The following is a 14,639-nucleotide window of genomic DNA, read 5'->3' on the forward strand; positions in this document are numbered from 1 at the left end:
GTCCTGGGGGGAAGCGACAGCTAGGGCTCCCCATCGTGGGGGAGACACACCGCCTGGGCTTTGAGCACAGCAGGCGGGGCTACTGGAGGGCAAGGAACCCTCCCCAAGCCGTGCCCCCGGCCTCCATCCACCCCTCCCTCAAGGTGGGGAACGGCCCCTCCGGGGGTCTGTGTTGCAGCGTCCAGACCTGTCCTGCCTAGTCAGGGTGTCAGGTTCAACCAGAGGGAGCCCGGTCAAGGGCCCGCCTTCAGACGGGGGGCATCACCGGAGGAGCCAGCCCCAGGGTGGGGGCCCCCGGACCAGCCCTGCTGGGGAGGGGTCGCCAGGGCGGAGTGCGAGAGCACCGGGCTCTGCCCCTTTCCCCCTGCCCAGGCGGCCTCCCCGCTTCGCCCCACAAGCCTGGCGAGGCCGGCACCCCGAGGACCGGGGGAGGCCTCCCTCCCCCTCGGGACCCACTTCCCAGCCTAGAAATTCTGAGCCCACAGCCTTGCGGCCAGACGCCCTGGCTCCAGCCTCGCGGTGGCCTGCTTTCTGCCGGGCGCGGTGGAAATGTGGGTCAGCGTCAGCTCACGTGGCCGGGGGCCAGAGCCACTGGTAGGAAACACATGCGGCGCAGCCCTGGCTGCCGGCGGGGCCCCTGCCCCGTGCATTCCTGCTGCCGCTGCTCAGACTGGGTCAGGCTGGCCCGCTGCCAGAAGAAGGTGCTGCACCCCGCCCTGGGGCCCACCTGACAGGGCCTGCCTGCCCCGTGGGTGCCCCTACCGCCTCTGCAGGGGGTCCGCAGCACCTCCCAGAGTCCTCGGCCCCCCTGAGCAGCCCACAGGGCCCCGATCCTCCAAAGAGCTCTGCTCGCGGGTAGAGGAGCACCCCAACTGGAGAGGGCGCCCCTGGCGCGGCACCTGCTGCGGCCCCTACAGACCGCGGAGAGCAGAGCGGTGGGGGGCTCGGAGGACCCCGCGCACCTTGTGCGATGCCCCCCTCCTTCTGGGACTTCCCAGAGGACATCTTGCAAATGTGGAAAGTGGGCCTTGTTCTTAGTGATTTAAAGCATCAGCTGTCCCCCCAGCCACAGAGAAGGAGAGGAATGGGCGGGAGACCAGCAGCCGCTCATCGGCTGGGGGTGCACAGAGCCCGCCTCGGTCGGGTGACGGGACGGGGGTGGGGACGAACGTCCAGCCTCTGCTGAGCCAGCGTGCTCCCCGGGCTTCCACAGGCAGACCACGAGCCCTTGCCCCGCGCCACCCCGACTGCAGAGACACTTGTGAAGAAAACGTTTGTTTCTGAACTGACTTTCGGCTTACAGAAAAGTTGCTGGAACAGTCGAGTTGCTTGTCCCGTCCACCGTTAAAGCTTCAAGTGCCCCAGAGAGCGGTCAGGACAGGAACACTAACGCTAACACCTGTCGCTAGCTTGTCCCGTCCACCGTTAAGGCTTCAAGTGCCCCAGAGAGCGGTCAGAACAGGAACGCTAACGCTAACACCTGTCGCTAGCCAAGCCGCAGACCCGCCCAAACGGCAGCAGCCTTCTGCTGGCGTCCCTCCGTGCAGGAGCCCCTCCCGGACCCTGCGCTGCCCTGTGGACCCGTGAGTCCTGGGCGGTTTGAAGGGTGTGATCAGGCGTCGGAGGCTGGCTTGGGCAGCAGTCCCGTGGGGGCGGCAGGGCGGTCGTCCCCCTCAGGGGTCAGGTCGGGATGCTAATGTGTGGGTCCCTGTGTTCAGGCCGGGGCGAGAGTCCCCAGGGGTCGGCACCTGGGCCCCAAGCTGCTAGGGTGAGGCCCCCAGCCAGGCACAGGCCCTGCGGGTGCAGATGGGATTTGTGGGGAGACGGTGGCTCTGGCCAACCTTCCCCAGGTCCTCTGCAGAGCGACCCTGTCCTGTCTCCGCTCTCCTGGCTCCCCCTGTCCTGGGGGTCCTGCCTTCTGTGGGCGAGGGGCTGGCAGCCAGACCCCTGATGTCCTGGACGTCCTGACCGCAGTGGGCCTGGGAGGGTGCCAAGCGGTGTGGGCTTTGGCTCGGCCCCTCGTCAGCTGGCTGGGGGGCAGCCCACCCTGGGGGACGCAGTGCAGGGAAGTGGGTACACCTGGGTCCCGCAGGGCCTGGCGGGGGCTGTCCACCACTCCCCTCTTAAGGCAGTAAGTTTCCCCTTTGCCGTGGTGATCTGAGCTGGGGTCCTGTGACTGATGTGAGAGGGGGCCGATTCGGGGAGTTCTTGGCACCCTGGCCTCTTAGGAGGCTTGTGGAGGCTGGAGGCTGCCCGCCCTCCCACCGACCTTTCCCCTTCACCCCCAGTGGGCCAGGAAGCTGTACCCAGAGGGAGCCCAGGGGACGTGCCCAGGGAAGGAGCGGCCTCTCCCACTTCCCTATTGGGCCACGCCCGCAGGAGGCCGTGGGGAGCCTTTACTCACCAGCCACGCGCCTCCAGGGAGGTTCTGTGCCTCTCAGGGCCTTGCCTCTCCCCGTCTGAGCACAGGGTCTGCAAGGCACTGAAGGGCTGCGGGGCTCTGTCTTGATCTCTCACGTCTGCCGCTGTACTGGGCAAACCCGCAGGTGTCCCACAGGGTCGCCGACTGAAAGCACGGAGGCGGGTGCGGCAGCAGCGCAGCGGGCGCCAGGCAGGGGCTCGCAGAAGCTGCTGCTGTGATCGTGGCCGCAGCAGCCCCGGCGCCCTCCTCACCCTCCCAGACCCTCGCAGGCGGGGAAGGTTTCGTGCCTGCTTTCAGAACGAACATGTTACTTCAAGAGAGAAAATACTAAGGAGGGCTGCAGTTCTCATCGGCAGCCCTGGAAGTGGAGGACAGTGAGACGTCATCCAGGGGTCTCAGAGGGAGGAGGACACCCCGCAGCGTGGCACACTAGCCCAGAAGTAGTGGCTGCGAGCGGGCATCCACACGTCCCACCCAAGGGGAATTCCAGAAACAGATCAGCACTGACCATGGATCAGAATAGAGGGTACAAGCTGCTGTCCAGACGCAGCTGAGCACAGGAAGCAGGTTGGGCACGGAGACTGACGTAAGCACTGGACGCGCTGACACACGCGTTCGATGAGCAAGCAGGTGTTAGGAAGCCGTAAACATGCGCGCCAGATAACACAGGGGCTAAACACGTAAAGCCAACTGAAAGGTAAAACAAGGACTGTGGATGCAGACGTGGGACTTCTCCCTGGACCTCTTCACAGTTAGGTCTCGTGGCAACTGGAAAACAAGCAGATGTGGGTGTAGATACGGATCTCCATGTTCCTCAGAGAGAAAACACTGTACTTTCTATGAGGCCATGATGTGGACTCACCCACAAAGGAAACCTCAATGAGCGAAAACTAGGTTAACAAACATGATCTTATTATAATCCAACAAAATTTAAAATAAATTTTAAAAGGTGTCACGCACATAGCCCCAATCTTGACCACTCAGAAACTAAGAAAGACATTCCTAGGTAACACTTATAAAAGTGGGAAGTCAAATCTGAACACGCAGGCTCTCTGGAAAGCTCAGGCGCTCCAAGGAAAGAATAACGGGGATTTCGCGCCCATCTTAGGAAATGAGAATGAGAGCAGTAAGGTACAGTTTAGGAAGTAGAGCGAGGAAATTATGAAGGTAAAACCAGAAATTAGTTGAGTGACAACAAATAAGAAAAAAAGAGAAATGAGAAAAGTGTTTTTCTCTAAAAGAAAATAAAATGGAGCTGCCTGGCCCTGCCCAAAAGCCCGACGAAGGAATGGCAGTCCTGATTTAGAATTTACGTATGAAATTTAGAAACCCGCCTATAATTAGGAACGAGGAAGGAGACTCAGGGACAGAAAAGGTGGGAAGGATGACACACACCACAACTTTCAAATCCGGGACAACTGTTCTGAAACCTGAAGCAAACTGGTAATTTTCTAGTGGATGCAAATCACCAAAATGACCTAAAATAGGGAAAACATGAACAGACGAGTGCAAGAGCCTGGGAAGGTGATGTAAAAGGAGCAAATTGGGAGAAGCACCCGGGACAGATGTTCCCAGCTGAGTAAGCTCTACCTCAGGTTACAAGCAAAGTTATTCCAGTGTTAGTTTCACTTTTCCGAGACACATAAAAAGATGGAAAACTCTGTAATTCACCTCATGAAACCAGGATAACTTAATACAAAAACCTTATGTAGTACAGAAAAAGAGAACTATAGACAAATATTACTTACAAATGAAGATGAGGGAAATATCTAAATAAGAGAGTAGCAGAGACAACCCAGTAAGAAGTCTGCAGAGCTATGTGCTACGACTGGTCTAGGGCAGGCTTCCAAGGGTGGCTCAGTGATTCACCTAAATAATTTAATGGACAAATTAGCACAGAAAGTTCATAAAACCAAATCAATAAGTGCTGAAAAGAAATGTGACAAAATTCAGCAATTATTAATAGCAACAACGTTAATTAAAATAGAAGGAGAAAGTGAAGACTTTGCCCACAACAGAAGCAAGATCACGCTACGTGGAAAACCCAAAACTGTCTCAAATGCAGGAGAGGCAGTGGTGCCCCCTTGTCTGTTGTAATTCAACATTTTCTTGGAGGTTCTAGCAAATGCAACAAGAGAAGAAAAATAAATGACATCAGCCTTAGAAACAATAGATGAAATGTTTAGTGCCGATGACGCGTTTATAAATCTAACGCCTCCCCCGCATCCCCGAGCTTAAAAAATTAAAAATGAGCAAGAGGACGACACTAGAGTAATGCACAAAGCCAGCGACTTCTCGAGCGACGAGCACCTGGAAGCCAAGGCAGCAGAGGTTCCGTTCAAAGCGGCAGCCGTGGTCCAGCGGCCCCACGAGTACAGGCGACGGGAATGGCCAAAGGCACTCACAGCGCTCACCCCGGGGGCCGCTCCGCTCGCGCAGGCCCAGGAACCGGCCCCTCCGCCGTGCCTCCGCACTGGCCTCCGGGGCTGCCTTCCGGGCTGCGGGAGGAAGCAGCCGCCGCCTCTTCCGAGGCCACATCTGGGAGGTCCACGTCAGCCCGTCTGCTTCGCGTGGTCACTGCTCGGCCAGGCCTCGCCAGGCTGCCGGGGGCCCGGATGCAGCCTCGCCGTGTGCGTGGTGAGGGCACGATGCCGCGGAGGGGCACCCAGCGTGGCAAGCAGCAGTCTCCCCACGAGAGCAAAACGGCAGGAGCAGAGGCACACCCGCTGAGTGCAGAGCAAGCGAGACCTAAACAGATGGACGAGCTCCAGGCTCTCGGAGGCCTTGAAACCCACACGCAGCTGGTGCACACGCTCCCGGTGGGATCCCAGCGTCTCCCGCGATGGACACTTACAGTCGCCGTGGAGGGCACACGTGGAACACATGGAGGGATGGAGGCCGAGGGGCAGCGGCCCTGGGCCAGACCCAGCCGAGGGACCTTGGGCGGCCACTGCGCCTCCAGAGCCCGGGCTCCAGGCTGTCGAGGGGGCTGTTCCGCGTGAAGTGTGGGGACCCGCGAGAGCACATGGCGCCTGCCAAGCGCTGGGCGAAGGTCAGCTCGTCTTGGTGCCGGTATTTGCACGACTCAGAACATACCTACCACCACGGAAGCCCCGTCCGTGCGCTAGTGAGACGCAGAGTAAGTCGTCTGCTGCCCAGAATAGAGGCCGGAATCGGCTTCTGGAATATGTGAGTAAAACCGGATAGACAGTCGGTGCAGAAGACGGTGGTTTGATCAAGTCATAAAGAACCTCTTGGTGAAGTAGCCCGGAGCGGTCCTGCAGTGACAGGGCTGGGGCTCGGCTGGGGTGCTGAAGGGGCCCCGATGAGGGGCCGCCGGAGGAGGTGTGGCCTCAGAAAAGCCAGCCCCGGCGCGGAGGGCGAGGCTCTGGGGGGCGCGGCTCTGGGAGGCGCGCTGCCTCAGCACCGCGGGGCCCGTCCCCTCCCAAGACATCTCATTGGTCTGCGGAGAACGTGTAGCCATGAGCTAACTGCGGGGGCGTGGGCTTCCTGCTGGGCCCGGGGCTGACAGCTGCTCCCCACAGCCCCCCCAGCAGGAAGCACGGGGCCCCACGGCTGCGGGCCGGGTGTGGACGCCCCTCCCGCCCCTGCCCTGCTCCAGGCAGCCCTGTGGGGAGGACAGGCAGGGCCCAGGTACGGGGGGGAGCAGGCCTGGGCCCCACAGTCCAGGCAGAGTATGGGATGACCTCGCAAAACCACAGGGGAGGACGGAGGCCCTAAAGGAAAAGAGGAGGCGCCCTGACGGGCAGAAGGGCAGAGGGCTCACACAGCCTCGGGGGAAGCCACCCTCCACGCCGTCCTCACGGAAGGGGGCCACACTCGGGACGCAGCGCGGCTTCCTGCCGGCGCATCACGGGCCCCGCCGTTGCCCCCGAAGCCAGACGGAGGAAGCACTTTGGATTTTCTAAAAACGAGACCTTTCCTGAGACATAATTCCCATGACATAAATTCACCCTTTTAAAGGGCGCAATTCAGTGGTTTTCAGTTTCTTCACAAGGTTGTGCAACCGTCACCTCTAATTCCAGAACATTCCGCCACTCCCCAGAGAAACCCTGTGCCCATTAGCAGTCACCCGTTCCCTCCAGCGGCCCCCGGAGTCCACCTCTGCCTCTTGGAATCTGTCTGTGCTGGGCGTCTGCACAGGAACCTGCAGGTGTGGCCTTCGGGAGCCGCCCCTCGACGTCACATCACGTCTTCAAGGTTCATCCCTGTTCCTACGCGTGTGAGGACTGGCTTCCTTCTGGGGGCTGAACAGTCCTCCCTGTGTGGATGGAACACGTCCTGTTTATCGCTTCATCCATCGACGCCGCTGGGCTGTTTCCCCGTTCCAGCTGCTGTGAACACCCGTGTGAACATCTGTGTACTAGGGTGCACATCTGCTTGTGTGGACAGGTGTTCAGACTCTCTCGGGTTTGTGCCGGGGAGTGGAACTGGTGGGCTGGGTGGCGACCGTCTAACCTTCTCAAGGGCCCACCTGGGCCCCCAGAGGCCGCTTCCAGGTGGGCGTGAAGCCCTGACTCGCAGATCTGCTTTCCTCGATGACCACAGACGCTGAGCATCTCTTCACGTGCCTGTCGGCATTCGTGTCAATTAGCAGGAACCCGTGCGCACGTGTGTTTCGCCCGCTCTCCCTCTCAGCTGTTCATCGTTTGACTGTTGACTTGTAGGAGGTTGTTAGCACGTCGGTTCATAACTGCCTCACCCTGGGGTGACAAACATTGCCTCTGTCCAGAAATAGTCACAGGACCTCTTGAGCCCAGCTCGAAGGGGGCGCAGGGCACGTTTTAGGGGTGTCGACTGGGTTAGAGCCCAGGAAGGGGGTCGCCTGCCCCCCCCCCCCGGGTGGAGAAGCTGCCGCGCCGCCCGAGTCCCTTGTGTATCAGGTCCACCTGCTCTCCGGGCCGGGAATGGGCGTTAACATCTGGCAGAGTCCCCACTGCCCGGTCCCTCCAGATTCTTCTCATCTCACTCTGCTTTCCAGCAACTGAGAAGTTCTTTGGTGACCTCAATGGCCCGAGTCCCGTTTCAGATGAGCTCAGGGTGAAATGTCATCTCGGGGATGCTGGGACTCCCCACCTCGGGCAGTGTGGGTGCGGGTGGAGGGTGGCCGGCCGCCTTCTGGGGCTTTTCCACGGAGACCGGGCGCGATGTTTTTTTTTTTTTGCGGTACACGGGCCTCTCACTGTTGTGGTCTCTCCCGTTGCAGAGCACAGGCTCTGGACGCGCAGGCCCAGCGGCCATGGCTCACGGGCCCAGCCACTCTGCGGCATGTGGGATCCTCCTGGACCGGGGCACGAACCCATGTCCCCTGCAACGGCAGGTGGACTCTCAACCACTGGGCGCGAAGTTTGAGCTTAGACCATCGACAGCGTAAGCGCCGTGCGCTCCTTATCGTCTCTCCTAACTGGAAGCTGCCCTGCTTTCTGAGCGCTGGTTCTGTGCACAGCCGCCCTCCTGAACTCACCTGTGGCTTCTGTGGTTCCTGCTTGTTCCAGGGCCGGCACGAAGTTGCAGGGGGGCCTGTGTGCGTGCGCGCGCGCGTGGTCTGGGGGACACGCGGACGGGGCATGGTGGGCTCTGGAGGCCAGGCCCGGTGAGGCCTGGGCCCGAGCTGTCATCACTGGCGAGGGGCCGCCAGGCTGGGGCCTCGTTCTGAGGAGAACTGCGTCTGTCTGCGCGTCTGTGCGTCTGTGCCGTCTGTGCGTCTGTGCCGTCGTCCGTGCTGTCTGTGGCTGTTGCCGAGAGTGCCTGGCACTTGCGGGCACTGGGTGGGTGTCAGGATTTGGGTCACTAAGAGGAACTTGAGTCTCCCTTGGGGAAGCCAGGACACAGCCCAGCACCCACCACCCCAGGGCCCCCGCCGGCACCTGCCGGGTTCACCCTGCCCGGCCAGGCAGCCTGAGGTGTTCACCTGCAGGGATGGTGGCCTCAGAGAGGGTGGGGTGGCCGCAGTGGGGATCCTCACTCACCCAGATGCCTCCTCCGTAAGAGCCCCAGGCTGCCCACCACCCAGGCCCCCTCGAGGTGCCCCCTCCCCCTGTCACCACGGGTCCAGCGGGGCAGCTCCCACCTCTGAAGCCAGGCAGCCTTTCACAGGCTGGGGAGGCTCGGGGCTCAGCGGCCAGCAGGAGTGGGGTCCCCAGGCCCCAGGAGGCAGGGTAGCAGGAAGCAGCCTGGTCCCTGGCCCCACCTTGAGCTTTCCCGGGGCACCAGGTGGACTTGAAGGTCCGCCCCGGCCAGGGAGGGTCTGGGAGCAGCGCAGCGTGGGGACGGCCTGGGGGACGGCCTGGGGGGCGGCCAGGCCCCAGCGTGTGGTCTTGACGTCGGGTGATGGCGTCTCCCGCCAGAGTCCTCCTGCCCCAGTCCCTAGACCGGGGGCCACCAGGGCGACCCTGCTCTGCCCAGGGCCGGCACAAGGCCCTGAGTGGGAGGTGTCCCTCTCTGGCGTCCCCGTGTCCCACCACGCCAGCCGGCGGGCAGCTCCCGACCTCAGCCATCCCTCAGGGTGCCTGCCTGAGGGCCGGTCCAGCCCAGCCTCTGGAACTAAAAGGGCCCAGCACAGGGTGGACTGGCACTGCCCACCCGCTTCTCCCGTGGAGGGCCCAGCCGCGGACCGCGGCGTGCCCACCAACGCCAGGCCCCAGCTCCCCTGGGCCGACCGTGGGCCCACGTGGAGCTGCCACAGCTCTGCCAGGGCAGAGGGGCCGGTAGCCAAGGTCACCTGGCTAGAGTGCGACCCTGGCCAGTGTGTCACACAGCCACCACCCACCCCTCCGACTGCTGGGCGTCCCCATCCGCCCATTCACACTTGCCACCCAGGGTGACCTCGGTGGGGACCGCATCCCAGGGGCAGAGACCAACGATGAGGGTCCGCAGGTGACGAGAGGCCTGAGGCCTGGGACCCCCAGCAGGCACCTTGGCCCTGCACCCGGGTGGGGACCAGTCTGCCCGGCGGAGGGCCACTGGCTCAGCCAGGATGCCAGGGCCGCTGGCCTCCTGGGGGAGGGGGCACCTGTTGCCGACAGGGGTCCTGGAGTAAGAGGGGTCTCCTTCGGAGACGGACCCCAGCAGCGTTCACGGCAGCTCAGGATAGAAAGAGCCCCCCAGCAGCCCCGCCTCTGGGCTCAGTGCTTGGCCTAACTCTGCGGAGAGCAGGGGAGGGTCCCTCGACGGGGAGCAGGCCTGGCCTGGGGGGCTCTCGGCCATGGGGCAGAAGGGCTGGGGCAGCCCATGAGGTGGGTGGGTGGAGCTCTGCCAGGAGCACAGGCGGTGCGCAAACTGACGCCCAGCCCTGCGTGTGGGGGTGAGAGCAGGTGGCTGGGCCACTGGTGGAGAGCGGTGGGGGGAGGGAGGGAGGGGCACTGTTGGCCAAGGTCAGCTGGGGGAGGGCCCGAGGGAGGCCCTGAGGCCTGTAGGGTCATCACTGCTGGCCCGGGGCAGGTGGGCCCTGAGCGTCGGGCACAGCTGAGGGAGCAGCACAGACCTGCTAACCCCAGGCTCCCTGAACGGGGCCCCGGGGGGACGGCTCCAGCTGGGGGCGCCCGGGGTCTGAGCTTGCCGGGCCCAGGGATTCCATTCCAAAGAAAACCAGTGTCCACAGCGCGGCCGGGGGTAGGGGCAAGGGCCAGCCCCGTCCTCCCCACGGCCACCCGCGCACCCCTCTTCTCCTGTGAGTCCAGGGGGCCCAGGGCGGCTACTCCTTTGTGGTCGTCCCAGCCAAGCCAGATGGGCCCAAGGACTGGTTTTTTCCTCAGCAACTTCCAGGACCTTCCATCTGTCAAAACACTCACTGCTTTTATTGGAAAGCTGGTCCCCAGCCCTGAGCTCGGGCTGCCACCCCTGCCCTGCCCCCACCCGGGTACCAGGCCCCCAGGGGACGGTGCACTGGGCAGCCTGCCACAGCCCTGAGGCAGCAGTGACCACCCGCTGCTCAGATGGGGACACCGAGACTCGTGGGAGGCGGGGGTGGACGTGGGCGGGTCTGGCTCCTGGAAATCCACGTGTCCCGAGAGCAGGACGGAGGTGGCCTCTCTCCCCAGCCTCGCGTCCCCAAGGGCCCAGCCTGGCCCTCACCAGAGGGACCTCCGCTGCCTGCCCTCTGCCCGCCCAGCCCCAGGCCTCCTGCCTGTGCCTGGGTGGGAGGGGACAGGACTAACTCCGGGCCCGCCCCCCCACCCAGCTGCAGCTCCACACCCAGGGGACAGGCCCAGCTCACACCGGATGGGACGCACCGGGGTCAGCTGTGGGCCAGGGGCAGGCGAGGGAGAGTGGCTGGGAAGAGCTACTTCCTGGAGCAGGGCCACGGGGCAGGGGCAGGCTGCTCTCGAACGATCAGGGGCGGAGGAAATGCCCTGGGACAGCCAGGCGATACAAGGCAGGTGGGGACCTCCAGTGTCCTGTGAGACTGGACGTTTGCCGAAAACCATGCATTTCCTCCTCAAGGACAGGAAGGAGGGGGTCTGCCCCGTCCCCACCTCCAGGCCCGAGGGCTCTGTGCTCTGGGCACCACACACCAGCTCTGACCCTGCTGTCGATTTGGGGCTGTTCTCCTCCGTGGGACATCTTAGTTTCTGGACCCAGTGAGGACCATCAGACACCAGCTGCCCTGGACCGAAGGCCTTTATCAGAGTGAGGAGGGAGTCCGTCCTCCCGAGTGGGGGCCTCCTGGGGGTGCACTTCTCTCCTGACCCCCCAGGGGCCCACCAGCCTCTTGATCTGGGCCCTGCCCTGGCCTCCACCCCTGGCAAAGTCCAGGGCACCGGGCAAGGAGAGTCTCACCTGAGCCAGGTCTGGGTAGGGCAGGCTTCCAGGTGAAGAGGACATGGTGCCGGGGCAGCCAAGACACTCCCCCCCGGGGCTGACCTTCCCAAGGAAAGTCAGTAAACGTGTATGCAAACAAACCACAAGTGAGGAAAGTATTTACAACTCATGTTGTAGATAAGTCTAATTCCTTAATATATAAAGAGCTCTTACAATATAAGAAAAGGACCAGCCATCATTTCCCGAATAGAAAACGAACAAAGACACGTCCCAGGACAGTGTGCAACTGCACTAGTACCAGCAGACAGGCACACACAGAAGCGCCGTTTCTCACTGTGACATTGACGTGAATTGGGAAGTCTGATAACCAGTGTCTGGGTGGCTGTGGGGAAATAGCTCTCGTAGACGCAGTTGGGAGTGTAAATTGGCCAGTTGGGGAATATCTCCCCAGATTACACAGAGGCTATTCCACTCCTAGGAAGCACCCAGGACAATGACCGAGGACAACCCCAGGCTGAGCTGCTGTTTGTAAGAGCAAAAGAGGGGAAGGCACGTGGATGGGGAATAAACAGTGACTCATCCCCATGCTGGAGTCCCATACAGACATCACCAGACCCCTGGCCGTGTGAGAGGGACGCAGGAAGCACGGGTGCCCCGGTGGGGGGGCGGCTGCCGGGCTGGGGGTCTTGTGCCCCTCCCTTCTGTCTCTCTGCGCCTCTCGGAGATGGTTCCAGGCCGTCTGGGATGCCCGCCAGAGACATCCCTTGATTCTATGACGAAGCCCCTCTGGCTTCTGTTGGAGTAGCCTGCGGGGGCCGGGAGCCTGGAGCAGAGGTGGACTCGTGCTTGGGCCCCGGTGCTTCAGGTCTGAGGCCAGAGGGTCAGGAACACAGATGGGGGCAGGGTGTCCCTGCCAGGGCCACTGGGCGAGGCGGACTGGGCTCCGTGCCATGACCAGGGCAGGCCTGGATGCCGTGCGCCAGAGGAGAGGCCGGCAGGGCAGCCCGGGGAGCAGGGATGGTCACGGGGGCCCGAGGTCCTCCTCCGGGTGCCGGGCGCCGGCCCAGAGGACCAGATGGTTCTCTTTACGAGGGGAGCGCTGGCGGCCAGGGGCAGAGAGCCCGGAAAAGCCTGCAGCTGGCCCTCGTCTCCATGCTTCTCCCTGATGTTGTTTTTTGCTGGAAAATCAATTCTGCGAATCCAGCTGGGCCCTGGCCCGGAGCAGCTGGGGGCGGAGCAGCTGGGGGCGGAGCAGCTGGGGGCGGAGCAGCTGGTTCTCTGGCAGATGCGGACCCAGTGCCTCTTCCTGCCTCCTCTGGGCCCTTTCTGGGCCCAAAGCGGGGAGGCGGGGCAGGAGGGGGCCAGCCGGGCAGAGACTCAGAGGGCGCAGGGAGAGAGCCTGCCCCCCGCCCCGTGTCCTACTCAGGCCACCCCCAGGACAACTGTCCCGAGCTCCGGCCCAGGGCCCGGCGCATTCACAGACCCTGGCAATGGGCACCCACTCACGGTCCCCATGGCCCTGAGCCCCAGATCCAGGGCAGAGGCCGGAGGGCAGCCACCACTGGGTTCCTCGAAGGACCACGGCGGGGGCAGCCCTGATGGAGGGGAGGCCAGATGGCCGGGCCTGCAGATGGGCGGGCAGTCTGACCTCGGCCCCCACTCCTGCGCCAGGTTCTGCTTTGCTCTGCAGATCACAGGACCGCCAGCGGGGTGTGCCCTGACCCCCCTGTGGTCCCGGCCCCTCCTTGGATGGAGCCCATGACGGGGACACGCAGATCCAGCCGTTTTCTCCCTCGTGGGCTGCGCTTTTGCAGTCCAGATGTTTAAGGAGCCGTTCCACCCCGATTCCGGCCACAGGGAGATGCCGTCCACAGAAGGGTGTCCTTTCCCATTGACTCATGTCCCCGTGGCATCTCAAGGTTCCACGCACAGATACACAAGTGCACACAAGCACACACACCCCGAGCCAGCTCTCTCCGGGTTCTCTTCCGTTTGGCCCCATCTCTGTCTCTGTTGCTACGTCTGCTTTTTAACGTGCCTTCGAGTTTTATAAGCTCAAATTCACAGACCCGTTAGTCCGTATACACTTGGAGATAAGAATCTGCTGACGATAAACAGCTGGCGTTTTGACCAGGCTGCAGTGAACCCCAGTGCTCCTGTGCAGAGAAGGTGTATTTCAGTGCTACCCCCCCGACGCCACCCACCGACAGAGACCGGTGGTCGCGTCCTGATGGGTCAGCGCCTCCCCAGAGGCCGGTGGCCTTTGCTAATTGCTCGTCAAGCTTCTTTCTTCTGGAGTCGGCGCAGTGTGTCGCACACTGGATCTTAAGATCGGGGAGGGTGTTGAAGGACGTTTGCTCACATGTCTTTCCGTGGGTTCATCAAAGCCATTTGTGAGCCGCCGGCAGAGCTCTTGGTGTGAAACGGCCCTGCCGTCTTCTGACGGGTCCTGGTGGAGCCCGGATTTCTGTGCCGATGCCTATTGGCACACGTCGGCAGGCTTGTCTCTTCCTTTCCCATAGCCCGACCCCTTCCGTCATGCTCCCGCCTCGTAGCTGTGGCTGCGACTCCCAGCCTCAGCCCTGCGACCTCCATTCCCAGAGGGAAACCCTGGCTGCCAGGGTGGGACCCGCTGAGGTCACAGGGTGTGCGGAGGGGCTGCCCTGGGCGCTGAGGGGCACCTGGGGCCCACGGGGGCCTGAGGTCAGAGGGAAGCTCCTTGCCTCCCCGCCGCCCTCCCTGCAGCCCCCAGCCCCTTCCAGCCTGTGCCCGAGACCCTGGAGTCACCCGGACCGCCCCCTTCGCTAGCCCACACCCCGAACCGGCAAGGCCGGCGGCTGTTTTCTCCAAGCACGTCTGGAAGCCGCCCCCTTTCCCACGAGGTCAGCCACCTTCGGGCTCTCGGGTCGCTCAGCAGCCTGGGCGTCCAGGCAGGGCCGGACGGGCTCCCGGGGCTGCTGGTGATGAGGTGAGGGACCCCCGCTCCAGGTGCAGGCCTGTGGGAGGGGATCCCAGGACGCGGTGCAGGGCCTGAGGACATGGGGCCTGGCGGCTCTTGGGCTCCTGACTTAGGCCCTGGAGCCGATGGGGGCTGCTCCACGAGGCAGTGACGTGTCACAGGGGCCACCTGCGGGGTCGGCCTCGAGACCACAGGCACTGGCCACACCTGCCAGTGACCTCCAAGGAGTTGGGACACCTGGGGGCCCTGTCCCTATAGGGCCACCCTTCAGCCTGGGGGACGCCTGGGGGCCCTGTCCCTATATGGCCACCCTTCAGCCTGGGGGACACCTGGGGGCCCTGTCCCTATACGGCCACCCTTCAGCCTGGGGGACACCTGGGGGCCCTGGTCCCCGTAGGCGGCCCCGTGCACCTCCTGGGCTGACGGTGTAGGAGTCGCCCCACCTGCACTCACTCCTGGAGATGAGGCTGGAGTGTC

The sequence above is a fragment of the Stenella coeruleoalba genome, assembly GCF_951394435.1.
Source record: "Stenella coeruleoalba genome assembly, chromosome: 4".
Classification (NCBI taxonomy): Eukaryota; Metazoa; Chordata; class Mammalia; order Artiodactyla; family Delphinidae; genus Stenella; species Stenella coeruleoalba.